The sequence below is a fragment of the Lissotriton helveticus genome, chromosome 3_1, assembly GCF_964261635.1.
Source record: "Lissotriton helveticus chromosome 3_1, aLisHel1.1, whole genome shotgun sequence".
NCBI lineage: Eukaryota > Metazoa > Chordata > Amphibia > Caudata > Salamandridae > Lissotriton > Lissotriton helveticus.
The window spans coordinates 1,013,910,753-1,013,916,798 of NC_136061.1; positions in this window are offsets into that span (position 1 = coordinate 1,013,910,753).

Consider the following 6,046-nt stretch of genomic DNA (forward strand, 5'->3'; position numbering starts at 1 on the left):
GCGGGGCGGAGATGGTTGCATGCAGGCCGCGGGTGGGCTCCGCGAGCCTTGCTTTGTCATCGGGGGCATTTGCGGCCGACGCTGCGTCGCAGTAGGCAGGCCGCGGGTGGGCTCCGCTGGTCTTGTCTTTATAACGGGGCAATATCTGGCGCCGCTCCCACACCTTAGGGGGCACAGTCAGTGTTTATAGCGGGTGAGCTCCGCGTTGTATAGTCCTGGGCGTCGCTAGCAGGCGGCCGCCATTATCGCTGTTGTGATCATCGCGGGTGGGCTCCGCTTTTGGTGGTGTACAGTCTGGGCTCACCTTCGGCCGACGGGCCTGTTCTTCCGCGGGTGGGCACCGCGATGGCTCCGCTTGTCTTTTCGGGGCACCGCCACGGCAGGGCGGACCACGGCAGGCTGGAGAGGTGCGGGTGGGCTCCGGTCACCTCTTTCCTTCTGCTCTACGCCCGGGGCTCGACACACGCCCCACGGGCCTCTCGGCGGCCGGCCCGTTTCTTCGCAGGGGGTGCTCTCAGGCGAGCAGCATTCTCTTCCCCTTTTCCTCGATGATGTTTTTGAGCTGTGGCACGCGTGGACACAGCTACCCTCGTCGCCATTGTAGGGTCGGGCCTTAGGCCCTCATGCCGGAAAGAACCTCTGACACAGACACTCTGGTAACTGGGTGCAACTGGCCCAGAGCACGTGCGCTCGGCCTCTTTTATTGGTACTGTGTCACATGACCAGTGACATCAGTGGTGGGTGGGTGTTAAGTGTAAATACAGAGTTAGCACTAGAATGCTAACAGACTCTAGGGCACTACACAAATGACTTCTCTGATAGGTGGAGGGGTTAATTCTGAATGGTCCCTTCATCAGCGGGACTACAAAACTTACCGATTGTATACAATATGTGGGGGAAGGGGTCATCGCTGATACACGGGTGCTTGAGGGTTCAGAGACATTGTAAGTAAGGCGTGATTGGAAGGGCTGAGGGTGCCTCGAACGGAATTAGAATAGCAAAATAAACTGGTAGCGCGTCTCATCGCATATTTGGAAATATTTATTTAAAAAAAATGCTTTACGGAATAACATGGTAACGGATGACGACTTTCAAACAGAACCCGCGGCGGCGAGATCTTATTTGCGGAATCAGTAAGTGTTTGTTAGAAAATGTTATGAAAAATGGCAGCTTAGTTGGCAATTGTAATCACCCTGGAAAGAACATTCGATTTTCACAGCATGTTTGTCTGGAAGAGCTGAGAATCAGCGAAAGGTTTAATGAGGACACGGCTGGTTTCCATCCGCCCTGAGAAATCTCTGAATTAAAGTGCTCACTTCTCCGTCGGTATATATGCACGTGTGGCTGTGCTGGACTCCTTAGCAAGTGCACTGCTTTATTAGCTGAGCAGGACTCCCGGCGTCGGCGTGAGGGTCATATATTTACATATTGGCGGTGTCACGGTGTGACAGTGCATCGACGTTTTACTCGAGCTCAGACTTATAGACCTGTTCCTCTGCAGTGACCCGTTCAGCCGGGGGTTAAGCCAGTCTGGCGCAGCCTCCTGCACGGGCCTTTGATTGCAGCGTGTGTGACACCCCAGGGATTTTACAAGACGCAGGCATCAAACTCCTCATTATGGGTTTCGAATGATGCTTTACATTTTGATGACGCGTTAGCATTCTTTCTGTAACCGTTATTTAACTTATGTTTGTGATTGTTTCCAAATCTGGAAATATGGGAGAACTTGTCCCTTTTTGAGGTACATGTTCCTTCAGTGCCCTAATGCGAATTCCCTTGGGATGTATCGATGTAAGAGGGGCGGATAACCTATTCAAGCTGCACAATAGACATTGGTCAAACGTACCAGCCGGTAACATATGCGCAGCCATGGGATCAAAGGGTCAATCTCCAGCAAGGTCAGACTGGTGTTGTTGCCCTTAAAAGACACATAACATGAAAGTATATTGTAATTGGGTTAGTTAATATCAGAATTTAAATCACTTCGGACGTAGACATGCTATTGATACTGAACAACATTTAACAGCTGTGAAATCAGGAATTGCAGCATATGAAGTTGTTCCGTTCGTGATAAGTCGAATTTCATCCATGCTGCTTGTCAAGATACCGAATTACCACTTTTTTCAAAAATACAAAGAGACTGACATGGATGAGCATGGCCAATGGGAAAACAGAAATATGCCAAATACTAGAAGAGGCAATGACTGCCTTGCTGGATAGTGTATCCAGAGTATTCTAAGCACAGAGGAGCATTACAGTAATTTCTACCAGGAAACGCAACCATAACAATGTTAGTGTTCATCAGAATTTTTATTCTAAGAAAAACATATGCTAATATACAAATTCTAGCCAGTACACGTGTGGCTATTTTTGTAGCACAAAAACTGTGACTTCAAAACTCATATTTCACAGGACTGATGTTATACCCACGATTTATTTTCCAAGCCTAAACTATGTAACAGAATTCCCGTGAGTTATGGAATTCATCCAATGGAGTCCTAGTTTCAGTTTCATTTCCCCCTGTCCATAGCAGTAGACTCTAAGCATTACAGTTCATTTCGATACTGACAGTTCTAAACCACATTGCCGAGGTTCAACATTGCCCTTTGTTTAATCAGAATCTCTTTATGTAAGCTAAACTATATCTGACCATTCTATTTACAACCAGATACCATTGTTTGACACTCCTTGCAGAATGCAGCTTAAATAAGTGTCACCCCTACCAACGAACTGTGCGTCTTATTGCTGCAAAATGTATCTTCAATAAAACTCCACCTTCTGAACAACACGATTAAACATGTTATTTTATGTGTACCCCAGATAAACAGTGTGGTCCGTATCTACACACTACGTGTTCATGGACTTTTAATGCACAAAAGCAGAGGGTTCCCAACACTTATTTCATAAGAATGGAATGCTGTTTTACTGCTATGATATAATTCCAGATGAATACAGATTTAGGGCCTGATTTAGTTCTTGGTGGGATCGTGACGGAGTGGGCTTTTTTGGCGGTCTTCCCGCCTGCCTAACTGGCGGTCCGACCGCCTGATTTAGATGCTGGATTGCAATGAGTGAGAAGACTGCCATGGTTCTGCGGACTCCACCAAGACTTTGCACCCGCCCCTTCAGCGGGATGGGCTGTAGCAGGCTGCGGTGGTACTCCAGCAAGGATTACCTTCTACTTCAACTTGGCGGAAAGTGGCAGAAAATGTTGAATACTCACCTTTTTTGGGCTTCACGCTGCGTTTACTCCTCTTCTGCTTCGTCCAGGCCGCCCTGTCCTGCTGCAGCTTGACGCAACAGACTTCCACCCATTTTGACAGACTGGAAGGTAAGTGATGGTGGTGGGTGAGGGCATACATTGCATGGTGTGTGTATGTTGGTGGGGGCCTGTGCAGAATATACACATAATGCACACATCACATATCCCACAGACACACATACACAAAATAGATTGATGTTGTTAAAAAAATAAATGCCACTTACCTTTCTCCCTATCGCCAAAGTTGCGCCCCCCCCCCATTCAGACTCAGCCACCAGGACATCGCAACTAAGTATGGGTGAAATTTGTGAATTGGCGTTCCGCGAATTCATGCGATAGCGAATTCGCTGTCTGTGAAATCCGCGAATTTGTGCGAACTTGCGAATTTTTTTATTTTGGCGTGTTCGCGGGTTTTTTTTTCAGCGCGGCTACCGCAAACGTACGGTGCGGTCGTTTTTGGGCGCGACCATCTTGTTCGCGGGAGGAAAACAACTCGGCAAACTCTGAATCAAGGTAAGTCAATGCAGTGCGCACGAGAATGTATTTTAGAAGCCCGAACAAGCAAAAAAAAATCGTGAACTTGCGAATTGCGTATTTTTTGGCAATTTAGCGCAATTCGCGGAACTCAAAATTGCCAAAAATGTGCAAATTTCGCGAGCGGAACGAATTTTCAGCCCATGCTTAATCGCAACCCCAGGGGAACATCCAAATTGGCTCAGCGGTACCCTTCCATCAAGAAGGCGGGAGGCTCGCCAGCACAAAAGACCACCAACACAGTAGTCTTCTCTGTATTGCATATGCATCTAAATATGGCAATCGGAAGACTGTCGAATCGACAGAGTACTAAGGACTGCGATAGCGGCAGCCCATTGGCAAGAACGCCAAAATGGAAATAAGGTCCTGAATCCAACAGGAGGCACAGCCTCGCTCTGATTTTCTTCCTTCTCTTAATTAGTCTATAAGCATGAGGGTCTTGTCTGAAAATTTGAATTCTAAATGCCCAGAAAGAAAAGAAAAACATTCTGAGAATATGTAATAATAAATGTAAGTTGAATGAATAGGGATGGCTACGGTGAAATGTAAAATTTGTAAATTAAAATTAACTTCCTAGATTATTTTTCTTTTAAATTGGTAGCAATTGAACTGATACTAAATGCATGACAAAAATGTTTTTTTCTTCTTGCTTTCCTTCCAACTTTTAACATTTTTATGAAAACATGTAATCTGTGTAACACACTTTGATTTAAAATATGACATTAAATTGAATTGCACTCTAAGCTCATTGGGCATACGTACAAAAAAGAAACACAGTGCAGTGCAGCAAGTCACCTTGCTGCACTTCACTGCACAACAAGGAACGGGCCAGAATACGCTGTATATAAGGCACTATGGTGCATTCCTGTCTTTTCCCCTGCACTGGTGCCCTTTTGGCAGCCTAGTGCCAACAAAGACGCCATTGCACCATTGTGCAAGGCTGCCTGCGTTGAATGCAGAATTGTTTTTGTGCAGGAAGGGACACCTTCCTGTGCAAAAACAATCCGGACAGGCATATTCCTCTTTCTGTGCGTACTGCAGAATGCAGCACACATAGAGAGAGGAAGTAACAAGGAGAAATAAAGATATTTTTCCTTGTTACACTTCTCCTGCAAAGACGTATCTTTTTGTGCATTCCCAGGTCTACTGGTTCTGGTAATTCTGGGATTGTGTAAAAAAAACATGGGAATTGCATGGGAACACCGATATTACGCACATGAGAGGAGAAGTGTGGCTCACTGGTTAGAGGATACAAAAGGGGATGATGGACGGAGCATTTGAGCAAATCAAACACTCACCCCCAGTCAACTGATCTGGGTTTAATCCATCACCATTCTTTAGCCCACTCAGCCACCCCAGTTCAGACATGGCTATATGCAAATCAGTCTGACCCTGTGCCTCATGGGAACAGTCCAGCCCGAACTGCCAAGCCATGTCTTCCCTGGACCGGAAACAAGCATCCTGGGCCCGGTTTCGGATTCATAATCCTCATCAGCCAGGCTATCTTGAATCCAGTGGCCAAGTGAGCAAGGGACTCACGTCTGAGCATACCCTGCCACACTTAGGGCGAACAAAGCGATACAAAAGGGAATGATGGACGGAGCATTTGAGCAAATCAAACACTCACCCCAGTCAACTGATATGGGTTTAATCCATCACCATTCTTTAGCCCACTCAGCCACCCCAGTTCAGACATGGCTATATGCAAATCAGTCTGACCCTGTGCCTCATGGGAACAGTCCAGCCCGAACTGCCAAGCCATGTCTTCCCTGGACCGGAAACAAGCATCCTGGGACCGGTTTCGGATTCATAATCCTCATCAGCCAGGCTATCTTGAATCCAGTGGCCAAGTGAGCAAGGGACTCACGTCTGAGCATACCCTGCCACACTTAGGGCGAACAAAGCGATACAAAAGGGGATGATGGACGGAGCATTTGAGCAAATCAAACACTCACCCCCAGTCAACTGATCTGGGTTTAATCCATCACCATTCTTTAGCCCACTCAGCCACCCCAGTTCAGACATGGCTATATGCAAATCAGTCTGACCCTGTGCCTCATGGGAACAGTCCAGCCCGAACTGCCAAGCCATGTCTTCCCTGGACCGGAAACAAGCATCCTGGGACCGGTTTCGGATTCATAATCCTCATCAGCCAGGCTATCTTGAATCCAGTGGCCAAGTGAGCAAGGGACTCACGTCTGAGCATACCCTGACACACTTAGGGCGAACAAAGCGATACAAAAGCGGATG